This window comes from Schistocerca piceifrons, chromosome X (genome assembly GCF_021461385.2).
Source record: "Schistocerca piceifrons isolate TAMUIC-IGC-003096 chromosome X, iqSchPice1.1, whole genome shotgun sequence".
NCBI classification, from domain to species: domain Eukaryota; kingdom Metazoa; phylum Arthropoda; class Insecta; order Orthoptera; family Acrididae; genus Schistocerca; species Schistocerca piceifrons.
The window spans coordinates 582,545,191-582,560,869 of record NC_060149.1 but is presented as its reverse complement, the minus strand read 5'-3'; the positions used below and the strand labels follow the sequence as shown (position 1 = coordinate 582,560,869).

The window sequence follows — 15,679 nt, the reverse complement described above, 5'->3', positions numbered from 1 at the left end:
CTCTCTGATCAAATGTGCCAGATCACGCCTGTGAAAGGCGTAATCGATCATTAGATGCCACGGGAGGCAGTTTCGGCAGTATTAAGGGGCGGGGTTCCTTGTGTTGTCAATAGAGATGCAGCATCTGCAGAATGTGTCGGTCAGGAGAGCTCTCTGAGTCCGAACGTGGACTTGTCACTGCATGCGACCTGAGTAGTGTTACGTCTGCCACAGACGGCCCCTGCCAGGCAGAGTACACTCAAGACACCCCTGCGTACCATATAACATACACAAGCACTTGCAGGCACAAAAAAGAGGGAAACAATTCTTCAAAATAAACAGAACTTCCTAGAGACTAATGCGAACCTTTTTCTGCAGAGGTCGCCTCACAGACACATGGAAGTTGGAGTACTAAGCCGACCTCCGCCGGCTTTATAAGGCCAGCGCAGCAGCAGTACAGCCAGTTCCTCGCCGAGCTAGGACCAGCTCCGACGGACCTCACCGACACTCTTCATGAATAGTCGTCTACATGTTATTTGTTTTCTGTGTGTGTGTATAGTGATTGTTCTAGAAGTGTAGTTCAGTTTTCAATAAACGACAGTATACTGAGTGTTCTACAATACTGAGTATCCTTCAGTAGCGACTAGCATAGTGGAACGAACCGACGACCATCATGGTTACGACAGCAGCACCTACGGAATGACAACAATTCTTTCAAGTACTTCTGCACCAGTTTTTGGAAACTCAGACACAACTGATCACCGAAATCCGAAGCCTCCACCGCCCCGCGACGCCACCGCCGTTCCAGTCATTCAACGATGAAGTTGAAGAATGGGAAACATACGAGCGACGTCTCCGGCAACACTTCGCGATTCATCAAGTCACCCAAGAAGAGAGGCAGCGCGCTTTTTTTCTTGTCATGGAACCAATCGAAGATGTACGTCTTGCTCACGAAACTACAGCCGCTGGACCCCGACTCCCTCACCTTCACCACCGTCTGTGCGACGTTAAATGCCTACTACAAACGCCGATATCATGTCCTCGCAGCCCGCGTCGAGTTCTACCAGTGCCGGAAGAAACCCGAGCAGATCTATCGCCAGTGCGCCGCCGAGCTTCAAGGTCTCAGCAGGAAATGTAAGTTTCACACACATCTTTCCAAGGAATCTTACGCTGATGACATGGTGCGTGACGACTTGATACAGGCAGTGCCAGACGCCGCTTTCCGCCACGACGCCCTCAACTTAGGAGACCCGTCCCTCGAGCAGGTCATAGAACTACCCAATAAGTTCGAAATTTCTACAGCCGCCGATCGTCGACTGGAATCTTGGGCAGATGTAGCAGCAATCTGACGACGCCACGACGGACGCCGAAGACGTCGCAGAAATCCACGCCGCGCTGCTACCGCCGCCGCGGTCGGAGACCGCCCCCACAACAAGACGCCGAGTCCCACCGTCCCAGCCGGAGCCAGAAGCCACTGCAGGAACAACACAACCAGCAACGTCGTCGTGGGGATCGTCTCCGCCTGTCCTCCTGCCCCAGCTGCTATTCAACACATGATAGAGAAGATTGCCCAGACCGCTGGACGCAATGCACACACTGCGGCAGGGAAGGCCATTTAGCGTCCGCTTGTCGCGCAAAAACAACCGCCTCTAGCAGCACCCAGCCCAGACCATATCCATACGGCTTGAATAAGACCACAATGGACGTCAACCAGGTGGACAACTCCTCGACATCAAAATTTTTTATAGACGTCACTATCAATAACAAACCTCTGCGTCTGCAAGTAGACACCGGCGCAGCAGTATCCTTGATTAATTACACGTCATATGCCTTTATTGGTTCACCACCCCTCTCTCCAGCCCCTAAGCGCCCAGTGGCGTACAATAAGCAAGAGATAGCTCTCCTAGGACAATTCACGGCTCAAGTTAAGTACAAATCGGTTCACCGTCCAGTCACGTTTCTGGTTGTCAACAGTTCCTCCACAGCAGACTTATTCGGACTGGACGCTTTCCGCTTATTCGGATTTTCCATTGTGGACGATGTTCACCTAGTGTCTCAGCACGTTCCTTTCCCTGCAGTTGATGCACTCTGTAATGAATTTCAGTACCTATTTTCACCGGGCATAGGCTATGACAAGGACGTTGAGGCCTCGCTCCAACTCCGTCCCGCCGCCCGGCTCCGCTACTTCCGGGCACGCCAGGTACTAGTGGCACTACAACAGCCGCTCAAAGAAGAACTCCAACGTCTTCAAGATGAGGGGGTTCTCCAGCCCGTGCAGTTCAGCTTGTGGTCCACGCCTTTAGTCTTCGAGCAGAAGCCAGGCCGCCGCCTTCGCCTCTGCGGTGACTTTAAGTCTACAGTCAACCCACAGCTTCTCGTTGACTACTATCCCCTTCCACAACCGGAAGATCTTTTTCGCAAATTGGCAGGGGGCTCCTACTTTACCAAAATCCACCTACCAGAAGCATATCTCCAAATTCCTCTTGATCTTTCCTCCCGACAATACACTGTTATAAATACTCCTTTCGGCCTCTTCCAACTAAGCCGTTCGGTTTAGCCAGTGCTCCTGCAATCTTTCAAAGATACCTCGAACAACTTCTCACTGATACCCCGGGCTGTATAAATTACTTAGATGACATAGTCGTCACGGGGTCCTCCTACGAATAGCACATAGCCAACCTCCGCCTCCTCTTTCTCCGCCTTCGAACTGCAGGTCTGAAATGTAATATTTCTACATGTTCATTTTTCCAACAATCTATTTCCTATCTGGGTCACATCATTTCCCAGAAGGGCATTTCTCCATCTTTCTCTTACATCGAGGCCATTAACAACCTGCCCCGTCCCTGGAACCTTCATCAGTTAAAATCCTTCTTGGGCAAAATTTCGTATTACAGGAAATTCGTTCCTTCTGCAGTTCAAGTGGCAGCACCCCTGTACCACCTCTGCCGCAAAAATGTCCCATTCTGTTGGACCCCAGTTGCGAGACCGCCTTCCATACCCTCAAACAGCAGCTCCAATCCGCTGCATATCTTATGCCTTAAGATCCAAATCTTCGTTTGATACTTGCTACGGACGCCTCTGAATATGGTGTGGGCGCCGTCCTGTGTCACAAATTGCCGGATGGCACAGAGTGCCCCATAGCATACATCTCAAAAGCTCTCGCCACAGCACAAATCAAATATTCCCAAATCGAGAAAGAAGCACTTGCCATGGTTTTTGCCTGTTCCAAGTTCTATCCCTTTCTCTATGGCAAGTCCTTTCACATTATTACTGACCACAAACCGCTCCTCTCTTTATTTGCGCCTTCTGCGCGATTACCGACCAAAACATCCCAACGTCTCCAGCGTTGGACGTTGTTCCTATCCCAGTTTCGCTACACCACGCATTTTCGTACCACCCCCCAGCACGCCAACGCGGACGCCTTTTCGCATCCACCACAAGGTCCTGACCCAGATTTTGACCAGTTGGACCTCCTCGTTTTTCAGATTGATGATGACGTCCAAGAGGCCCAGAAAGCATTTCCCGTTACAGCTGTCAAAGTAGCTACAGCCACCGCAGAAGATTCCCTTCTCCGAGTTGTCCGACACCGCGTTCTCCATGGTTGGCCATCCTCACCGCCCCCTCAGGATCAACGCCACCTCTAGTTGTACTATTCCATCCGACACCAGCTTTTGGTGGTGGATGGAGTCCTCCTTTGCTTAGATTCAGTAGAATTGAGGGTCATCGTTCCGAGATCCCTGCAGCCGACGATCCTCCACATTCCTCACCAAGGGCATTGAGGGATCGTTTCCACCAAATCCCTCACAAGAAGGCATGTTTTTTGGATCGGCCTCACGTCTGACATCACAGAGATGGTTCAGCGCTGTACCGTCTGTGCCCAACAATTGCCCCATCCCCCCCAAAAGTTCCTTCCCTGGCCTATGCCGAATGGTCCCTGGGAACGCATCCACCTTGACTTCGCGGGCCCAATTTCTGGGCCACCAATGGCTCCTAGTCACGGATGCATTTTCCCATTTCCCATGCGTCGATCGGTTTTCAGCGATCACCACGTACACTACATTATCAGTCCCCGCAAAAATATTTTGCTTGGAAGGACTACCGAAATCCATAGTCACAGACAATGGACCACAATTTTGAAGCCTGGAATTCCTCTCCTTTGACACCGACAACGGCATCCAGTATCTTCTCACCCCGCCCTTCCATCCCCAATCCAATGGGGAAGCGGAACGCCTGGTCGGAACTTTCAAGACGCAAATGCTCAAATATACCAAAGACCACTCCCTTGAAGATGCTCTGACGCAATTCCTCAGTTCCTATCGAGCCACTCCGATAGGGGACAAAAGCCCAGCGGAAGCACTCCATGGCCGCCAACCCAGGACCCTCGTACATTATCTCTTGCGCTCTCCACGAAGTCAGATTCCTTCTGGACAAAAATGGTTCAAATGGCTCTGAGCACTATGGGACTCAACTGCTGTGGTCATAAGTCCCCTAGAACTTAGAACTACTTAAACCTAACTAACCTAAGGACAGCACACAACACCCAGCCATCACGAGCCAGAGAAAATCCCTGAACCCGCCGGGAATCGAACCCGTGAACCCGGGCGTGGGAAGCGAGAACGCTACCGCACGACCACGAGATGCGGGCCCTTCTGGACAGTCCCGGTTCTTCCCTGGCTCCTTAGTCTGGACCCAAGGTTTTGGCACTAACGCGGGTTGGCTGCCTACCGTTATCCAGTGTTCCCGCTGTCGCCAACTTTTTGATGTCGTCTTGGATGGCCACGTAGTCCGTCGCCATCGAAATCAATTGCGTCCTCGCTGCCCTGAGACACATGCACCACACCCTACGACGCGGACCACCGCCACCTCTACAACCCAATCCGGACCACCTACACAGACACCTTCACTAATGTCATCTACTCGTTGCATGGGTGACGTTTCAGGGCATCGGTCGCCGCCACCAGCACCACCAACACAGCAGCCTCAGCCGACGGACCAGCTGCCCGGCCCCTCATCGGCACCTTCCCAACAGCCGATAGCCACCGAGGAAGACGAACCGATGACACTGGTCCCACCCATGCCGCCATCACAACCAGTACACAGGTCAGCCCGCATCGCAGGACGTTCAGCACCCTATTCTCCAAGAGGCAGCCTCCACAGCCTCCTCCGGGGCGCCGCAGCCGCAGATCTCCACGACGTAGCAGCTATCGATCTTTCTCGCCGCTCCGAACCCCCCCTTCCCCCCTCACCAGAATGGCGGTATGTTGCGTCTGCCGCAGACGGCCCCTGCCGGGGAGAGTACACTCAAGACAACCCTGCGTACCATATAACATACACAAGCACTTGCAGGCGCCACCAAGAAGGAAACAATTCTTCAATATAAACAGAACTTGCTAGAGACTAATGCGAACCTTTTTCTGCAGAGGTCGCCTCACAGACACAGGGAAGTTGGAGCACTCCGCCGACCTTCGCCGCTTTATAAGGCCAGCGCAGCAGCAGTACAGCCAGTACCTCGCCGAGCTACGACGAGCTCCGACGGACCTCACCGACGCTCTTCATGAATAGTCGTCTACATGTTATTTGTGCCCGCATCTCGTGGTCGTGCGGTAGCGTTCTCGCTTCCCGCGCCCGGGTTCCCGGGTTCGATTCCCGGCGGGGTCAGGGATTTTCTCTGCCTCGTGATGGCTGGGTGTTGTGTGCTGTCCTTAGGTTAGTTAGGTTTAAGTAGTTCTAAGTTCTAGGGGACTGATGACCATAGATGTTAAGTCCCATAGTGCTCAGAGCCATTTGAACCATTTTTTGTTATTTGTTTTTTTTGTGTGTATATAGTGATCTTTCTAGAAATGTAGTTCAGTTTTCAATAAACGACATTATACTGAGTGTTCTATAATACTGAGTATTCTTCAAATAGCAAATCCAACAGGGACATATCAACCCTTCTTTGCTGCCGGAGTTGAATGTTGATTTATCTGTGAAATGGAAACTCGAAGGAACATCCACAGGTAAATGAAGACCAGACAGACCCCATGAGCTGGCGGACAGCGACCACCATGCATTGTGGGTGATGGTTCCAAGAAATCGCATTAAATGACCGGAAGGAGTCACTCGCGAGCTCGCTAGTGTCACGAGAAGTGAGGGTAGCACAATGACTATATATACGGAGACTCGTGAGTGGTATAAATTTGTAGTTATTGTTAAGGGACATATGAGGTGCTGTAAAAAGCGATACCACTGGAAGGTGAATGACTGGAAACGAGTGATTTGGAGCGATGTATCACGCTATACCACGTGGCAACTCACTGGAAGAGTGAGTTCGGCGAACGTCTGTAGAACGTTGCCTGCCAGTAGGTGTAGTGGTAACAGTGCGAAGGTGGTGATGTTACGCTCTGGGGTATTTTTGTGGTTAGGCTGTGGTCCCCTTACTGCGCTTTAGAAATCGTCAAACGCGGGAGGATATGAACCCATTTTAGAGTATTGCGTAATGCGTGCAGTACAGGAACACTGCGAAGATGCATGACAATGCACCCTGTCATAAAGCGGAATCTGTGACGCAGTGGCTTGTGGACAGTAACGTTCCTAAAATGGTGTGGTCCCTCCAGAGTTCCGACCTAAGCCCAATGAAACAGTTTTGCGATGAGTTCGAACGTCTGCTTCGCTTAAGATCCCGGCGTCCAACATTACTATCTTCTCTGGCTTCCGCTCTGGGAAAGAATAGGTTGTCATTCCTCCACAGACATTCTGCGACCTCACTGAAAGTGCCCCCATCCGACTGGAAGCACTCATAAAGGCGAAGAGTGGGTACACGCCATATTAATGTCCACTAATAGGTGTACGGATACTTTTAATCGCACAGTGCGCGTTGCTTAACCGACGTCAACATTCCCCTCTCGGTAGAATACACGCCAAGTAAAATATGCGTTTAAGTTAATTATATGACAATGCGTGATAAGCGGAAGCCCTCTTCCAAGCATCTGGGATATGTTGTGGCACAAAAGCAAAAGCTGATTTTTGCTGGAGAAATTTAATGTTATTCGTAATTCCTGCAGGTAATGCAAGTTAAATATAAAATCGCTGCGCTGCTGCTGCAAATTACAGTGCTCAAGGTAGCAGCTACCTAGATCAACTAGCAAAATTCCGAGGTACATAGAACCACAACTTCCAGTAGCAATGAATGATAACTTACCTTAAATTAGATAAATGGGTCATATTGCAAATGAGTTCGAGAAACAAGCCACAAGAGTTCACATAAAGCATTACTCGTATCTCAGTGCACGTAGTTGCATTTATTAAATATGAGAGATACCGTCGCGAAGCAAACTGACGTGGGATACACACTCGAAGTAATTTATTTGGAGTTGAATGGGAGAAAGATGTTTTATTCAGAGAATTCCGGGAAACATTACGTTACATCTACATGTATTAATATACACGTCAAGTTCCGTAGGACCACATTGAGGAGTAAATCTCCAAGGTCATGGAACGAGTCAGTACATGAAATTACAAAATAAAAGTAGTAACAGATAAAAATAAAATATTTATGAACCCGAAAAAAGTCTGTCCGTAAGTTTAAGTAAACGCAGTCAACAATACAACAACAATCAGCTTAATTTTTCAAGGAACTCCTCGACAGAATAGAAGGAGTGACCCATGTGGAAACTCTTCAACGTAGATTTGAAAGCGCGTGGATTACAGTTAAGATTTTTGAATTTGAATCGTAGTTTATCGAAAATTGATACAAAAGTGTACTGCACACCTTCCTGCACAAAAGTTAAGGAAGTCCGTTCGAAATGCAGGTTTGACTTCTGCCGAGTATTAACTGAGTGCAAGCTGATTATTCTTGGGAATACGCTAATACTGTTAACAAGTAATGACAGTAAGAAATATATATATATTGAGAGGCCAATGTCAAAATACCCAGACTCGCGAACAGGGGTCGACAAGAGGTTCGCGAACATATATCACCTATTGCCAGAACCGCCTGTTTCTGAGCCAAAAATATCCGTTTAGAATGGGAAGAGTTACATCCAAATATACTATCATACGACTTAAGCGAATGAAAATGAGCAATGTAGACTAATTTTCGTGTCGAACGATCACTCACTTCAGATTCCGTTCGAATTGTAAAAATGGCAGCATTAAGTCTTTGAACAAGATCTTGAACGTGGGCTTCCTATCTATCTGAACACCTAGAAATTTGATCTGTTCAGTTTCACTAATCATATGCCCATTCTGTGAAATTAAGACATCAGATTTTGTTGAATTGTGTGTTAGAAACTGTGAAAACTGAGTCCCACTGTGATTTAGCATTAGTTTATTTTCTACAACCCATGAACTTAGGTCATGAACTGCACTATTTGAAACCGAGGCGATGTTGCACACAACATCCATTACTACAAAGCTAGTGTCATCAGCAAACAGAAATATTTTAGAGTTACATGTAGTACTAGAGGGCATCTCATTTATATAACTAAGGAACAGGAGTGGCCCCAACACTGATCCCTGGGACACACTCCACTTCACTGTACCTCACTCAGACCCCACATGTCAGCCATTCTCAACAGTGTGAATAATAACCTTTTGCTGTCTGTTGCTAAAGTAGGAGGTGAACCAGTTGCGAGCTGCTCCCATATTCCGTAATTTTCCAACTTCTGGAGCAAACTTTTGTGGCCAACACAATTATATGCCTTAGTCAAATCAAAAAATATGCCTAACGTATGAAACCTTCAGTTTAACCCATGCAGTACCTCACAGAAAAGAGAATATAGTATTATCAGTTGGGTCAGGGATTTTCTCTGCCACGTCTGATTTATCAGTAACAGAAAGATTTTTACTGCGAACTGATTTTACATCATCGACCTTTTGCTGTTGACCAGACACTTCCTTCACAACTGACCATATGTTTTTAATTTTACCCTGTGAATTAGCTATTCTATTTGCACACCACATACTCTTCATCTTCCTAATAACATTTTTAAGCACTGAAACACGTATGTATTCAGTAGCAGCGATGGCGAGGCATGACAGAATCTCTGACCAGAGAGTTATTTATCGTTGCTAGTCTGCGCTTGACCGCGCGAGAGTTCAGTTCAGTTGCGAGGCAGTTGTTGTATGTAGCGAGTCGCGAGAGCATGTAGTTCGTCAGTGCTAGTAGCGCGCACGAGACAGTCGGAGTTGTGTGTGAAGAGTCGGCAGGCGTCGACATGGGCCTCTGGTCAAGGTTTGCGACAAGGTATATTTTTAAATAAGGTAATGAAGCAGCATTGCACACATCTGATAATGTAATATATCTTAACTGTAATTAATTTGTTCAAGAATTGCCCCAATAATAATTTTGTTCTCAAAGCAATCTTTTAAGAAAATATTCATTACAATTGAAACAATATTTCCTTTGCTTTTCCTCCCAGAATCAATTTACCAGGTTGATCTTAACGTTAATTTTGTAGGGACTTAACATTTTTGAACATTTTTATTATCATTGACTTTTATTACTGTGGGAAGATAACATTTGGCACTATTTGCAATTCTATTCAATTCTTTTCATTTTGCTTATTTTTACTGGGAGGTTGCGTTTAGCAGAATGAATATTCACATTTAAAAATTATCTTACATTTCTCCGGGGAGATTACACTTGGCTCTATGTCCATTGACATTTAAAATATTTTCTTTTACATTTTTGCGGGGAGGTTACAGCAGCTTACAATGCTGTTTGCAATGGGCTACTGTAGCTTGATTGTGACTACTTCTAACATTTTGATATAATTCCCGCTTTGATCTACATGTTATCCTTATCCCATTTGTCAGCCACCCGGACTGCCTATTACTGCTAGTACCACATTTAGAACGTTCTAATGAAAACCAACTCTCAAAGAGCATGATAAATGTGTGGGAAAGCATTATGATTATCATCTATGTTAGCGGCACTATAAAAATCCTGCCACTTGTTCCTTGACAAGGTTTAAAAAACTCTCTATTGCTGTTGGATTAACTTTCCTACATAGTTTGTAATTATATGTGACATTCGTGTGAGTACAAAGGCCTTTTAGTGTTAAAATTTGTGCATCACGGTCTGAAAGGCCATTCACCCTTTTAATGGCCATCTAGTAATGAAGAATGAATAAAAATATTGTCTATGGCTGTGCTAGTGTTCCCTGTACCCTAGATGGAGAAAACACGATCTTCATCAGATCGTATGAATTTATGAGATCTACCGACATCCTTTTTCTTGCACCATCATATACAAAATTTATATTGGAGTCACCACATATAACTAATTTCTGGTACTCCTTACAAAGTGAATCAAGAACCCTCTCTAGCTTGAACAGAAATGCTCTGAAGTAAGGGTTAGAGGACCAATTAACAACAACGATTAGAAGTTTAGTTTCACTAAATTCAACTGCCCCTCCACAACATTCAAATATCTGTTCGGTGCAGTGTCGTGATATGACTGTGGACTCAAATGGAATACTGCTTTGTACGTTCATACGCACTACCCCAACCCCACAAGGAACCCCTTGAAAAACAGCCAGCTAATCTGTAACCTGGTACAGGAAGCCTCTGAATTGTCAAATTATTTAAGTGGTGCTCTGATATACCAGTAATTTCAGAGTCAACATCTATAGGCAGTTCACTAACTTTATCTCTAATACCTCTCATATTTTGATGAAATATGCTAATTCCTTCTCTAGTTGGAAATATTACATCCTCTGAAAGTAAGTCCTTAGTTAGAGGGACTTCCTTTAAGAAGGTATACCTGTCACCTGACTTCAATCTAAAAAAGATGCAGCTCTAACACCAACTACTACACGGATATTTCCGTGATTGATCCCACCACATCCACGACCTACAATGTCACCTATAAGTTTTTCCAGCCTTTCCTTCCCGCACCTATTGAGGTGCAGGCCATGCCTAGTGAAACCCGATCTACTGATAGACCCACCTGGCACTACTGAGATGTGACCCATGCCCTCTGCCATCAGTGCCCTTCCCAGCCCTATGTTAACGTGCCTAACAGCTGCATTAAGATGAGGCCGATCATGACGCTGAAACAATTGCACGAAATGCACCTTAGTCCCACCAGTTTGAGTAGCTATCTTAACCAGGTCACCACCTACATCATATCCCCATCCCTATCAAGCCTGTTCCCTGCTCCACCCACTATCACTACCTGATCCTCCTTCGTAAAATTCCTACGTAGCTCCCCTATGCTGCCAGTCACTTGGAAACTCTGGAAATCACATCTAAGTGCCTGGCAGAGGATTCATCAAACCACCCACAGCCGGCCGCGATGGCCTAGCCGTTCTAAGCGCTTCAGTCCGGAACTACGTGGCTGCGATGGTCGCATGTTCGAATCCTGCCTCTGCATGTATGTGTGGGATGTCCTAAGGTTAGTTAGGTTTAAGTGTAGGGGACTGATGACCTCAGATGTTAAGTCCCATAGTGCTTAGAGCCGTTTGATTTTTGAATCACTCACAATTCTCTATTAATCCAATCTCGTATAGCGCGCGGAAAGAACGAACACGTATATCTTTCCGTACAAGCTGTAATTTCCTTATTTTATCTTGGTGATCGGCTCTCCCTATATAGGTCGGTGTCAACAAAATATTTTCGCTTTCGGAGGTGGAAGTTGGTTTTTGGAATTTCGTTAGAAGATCCCGTCACAACTAAAAATGCCTTTGTTTTAATTATGTCCAGCCCAAATCCTGTATCATTTCTGTGAAACTCTTTCCCATATTTCGCGATAATACAAAACGTACTGCCCTTCTTTGAACTTTTTCGATGTACTCTGTCAGTCCTATATGGTAATGATCCCACACCGTGCAGCAGTATTGTAAAAGAGTACGGACAAGCGTAGTGTAGGCAGTCTCCTTAGTAGTGCTCTTATATTATCTATGTGTCCTGCCAATAAAACGCAGTCTTTGGTTATAGTTTCCCCACAACATTTTCTATGTGCTGCTTCCAGTTTAAGTTGTTCGTAACTGTAATTCCTAGGTATTTAGTTGATTTTACGGACTTTAGATTTGACTGATTTATCGTGTCTCCGAAGTTTAACGGATTCCATTTGGCACTCACGTGGATGACCTCACACTTTTCGTTATTTATTGTGTACTGCCAACTTTCGCACCATTCAGAAATCTTTTCGAAATACTTTTGTAATTTGCTTTGATCTTCTGATGACTTTATTAGTCGATAAACGACAGCGTCATCTGCCAACAACCATAGACGGCTGCTCAGGTTGTCTGTCAAATCGTTTATATAGATAAGGAACAAGAAAGGGCCTATAACACTACCTTGGCGAACGCCAGAAATCACTTCTGTTTTACTCTATGACTTTCAGTCAATTACTTTGAACTGTTACCCCCTTGACAGGAAATCGCAAATCCAGCCACATAACTGAGACGATATTCCATAAGCACACAATTTCACTATAAGTCGCTTGTCTGGTACAGTGTCAAGAGCCTTCCGGTAATCCAGAAATACAGAATTTAGGAGAAATCCCTTGTCAATAGCACTCAACAGTTCTGCGAATAAAGCACTAGTTGTGTTTCACAAGTACGATGTTTTCTAAATCCAAGTTGACTGTATACCAATATAGCGTTTTCTTCGAGGTAATTCATATTGTTCAAACACAATATATGTTCCAAAATCCTGCTGCATATCGACGTTAATGATATGGGCCTGTAATTAGGTGGATTACTCCTACTACCTTTCTTGGATATTGGTGTGACCTGTGCAACTTTCCAGTCTTTACGCGTGGTTCTTTCGTCGAGCGAACGGTTGCATATGATTGTTAAGTACGGAGCTAATGCATCAGCATACTCTGGAAGGAACATATTTGGTATACAGTTTGGATCAGAGACTTGCTTTTATTAAGTGATTTAAGTTGCTTCACTACTCCGAGGATATTTACTTCTACATTACCCATGTTGTCAGCTGTTCTTGATTCGAATTCTGGAATATTTACTTCGGCCTCTTTTGTGGAGGCATTTCGGGAGGCTGTGTTTAGTAACTCTGCACTGGCAGCACTGTGTTTGATATCATCTCCACTGCTACCGCGCAGGGAACGCATTGATTGTTTCTTGCCGCTAGCACACTTCACATACTACTAGAATCTCTTTGGATTTTCTGCCAGGTTTCGAGACAAAATTTCGATGTGGAAACTGTTATAAGCATCTGGCATTGAAGTCCACGCTAAATTTCGAGCTTCTGTAAAGGATCGCCAATCTTGGGGATTTTGCGTCTGTTAAATCTGGCATGTTTGTTTCGTTGTTTCTGCAACGGTGTTCTGACCCGTTTTGTGTACCGAGGAGGATCAGATCCGTCGTTTGTTAATTTATTTGGTATAAATCTCTCAATTTCTGCCGATACTATTTCTCTGAGTTCAAGCCACATCTGGTCTACACTTATGGTATTGATTTTGAAGGAGTGGAGACTATCACTCAGGAAGGAGTCGAGTGAATTTTTATTTGCTTTTTTGAAAAGGTATATGAGGAGGTATTGAATAGAATTGGAGAAAAGAGGAGTTTGTGGCACAACTTGACTAGAAGATGGGATCGGTTCGTAGGACATGTTCTGAGGCATCAAGGGATCACCAATTTAGTATTGGAGGGCAGCGTGGAGGGTAAAAATCGTAGAGGGAGACCAAGGGATGAATACACTAAGCAGATTCAGAAGGATGTAGGCTGCAGTAGTTACTGGGAGATGAAGAAGCTTCCACAGGATAGAGTAGCATGGATAGCTGCATCAAACCAGTCGCAGGACTGAAGACCACAACAACAACATATTTTTCGTTTATTTTAGTAGGGTATTTAGGTTACAATATTCGGTCTCCCTGCGACAACCCTGTGTTCACTAATCCCTGTATCGGTTTTGATTCTCGTTATTAACTCAGGATTATTTGTTGCTAACAGGTCAAGTGTATTTTCACAACCGTTTACTATTTGCTTGGGCTCGTGGACTAACTGCTCCAAATACTACAATTTTCAGAGAATGCGTTTAGCACAATTTCGGATGATGTTTTATGCGTACCTCCGGAATTAAACATGTATTTTCGACAACATACCGAGGGTAAATTAAAGTCACCGTAATCTATAATCGTATGAGTCTAGTACGTGTTTGAAATCAAACTCAAGTTTTCGTTGAAACTTTCAGCAACGGTATCATCTGCATTGGCAGGTCGGTAAAACGATTCATTTACTGTTTCATTCCGGTTGCCAACAATGATCTCTGCCCATACTAAGTTACAGGAAGTATCTACTCAATTTCGCGACAAACACGCCACCGCCAACCGTATTTAGCCTATCCTTTCGGAACACCGTTAGGTTCTTCGCAAAAATCTCGGTTGAGCTTATCTCCGGCTTTCAGTGCCTATTATGATTTGAGCATCAGTGCTTTCTATTAGCGCTTGGAGCTCTGGTACTTTTCCAACACAGCTATGACAATTTACAAATGTTATACCGATCCTTCCTGTTTTTGGCCTATACCCTTTGTGATTGAAGCCTTTGTGTTTTCCCGAGACCCTCTAACCCAAAAAAAAAAACCGCCCAGTCCACGCAACACAGCCCCTGCTACCCGTGTAGCCGCCTCCTGCGTATAGTGAACACCTGACCTATTCAGCGGAACCCGAAACCCAACCACCCTTTGGCGCAAGTCAAGGAATCTGCAGGATATACGGTCGCAGAACCGTCTGAGCCTCTGATTCAGACCCTCCACTCAGCTCTGTAACATAGGTCTGCAATCTTTCCTGTCGACTATGCTACAAATGGTCAGCTCTGCTTTCATCTTGTAAGCAAGATTGGCAGCCTTTACCACTTCTGTTAGCAGCTCGAAAGCAGTGATAATCTCTTCTGATCCAAAGTGACGAACATCATTGATACCGACATGGGCAACCACCTGCAGTTGGCTGCACACTCTGCTCTGTATGGCATCTGGGTGGATCCGCTCCGCCCGGTATGCACACGGAGTTCACATTGTAGCTGGAACAAAAACAGCACACAAGACGCTTCTTATCAAGGTCAACTTGAGTATTTTAATTTCACACACAGCTAGCTGAAGGAATTCATAAGCATTTTACAGATAGATTTGCAGTTTGTCACGTCACTGAGTTGTGAGTGGGAGAGGTTACTTATTCGCTATTTTCCTTTAATCTGTTATGTACTTACAAGAACAGGCAAAATGTTTCGCATGAATTTGTATATGTAACACAGTATTTTAACACAAAATTAGACAAGTAATAGTATAAACGAGCATTATTGTGTTCAAGGGAAAAATAGAAATGTCCACATAAAAACTACATACTAAACTACATTGTTGCCTTTCTCCATGTGGAGCACAGATATGTGCTCATACGGAGTCCTGAAGGCACATGGTGCTGCTCTACTGTAATATAACCCATTACAGCTTCACTGATGTTTTGTTTTATAATTAGAAACTACAGTACACGATAAAACACTACGCTACGCAGCACTACACTAAGAGAGAGAATAACTTGAAGAAAGTCGACTACCTTTTCGAGAAAAACTGAAAGAGAAATTTATAGATACAAAACGTGTAATACGTAACAGTCTTTTATTGCGTCAATCGCATGTATGGCATTAGGATTGCAAGAAAAACCTAATGGCGATTAGTCGATGCTCGGATCTATCCAGACAGACAGGATTCGGGCACTCTTAAATGGTTCAAATGGCTCTGAGCACTATGGGACTTA

At 45.2% G+C, this 15,679-nt stretch overlaps 1 pseudogene; it reads left to right on the top strand.

Annotated features, from left to right (window-relative positions):
• LOC124722534 overlaps nucleotides 1-500 on the top strand; it is a 68,212-nt pseudogene extending 67,712 nt beyond the window's left edge.
• The last annotated feature ends 15,179 nt before the right edge of the window (nucleotides 501-15,679 follow it).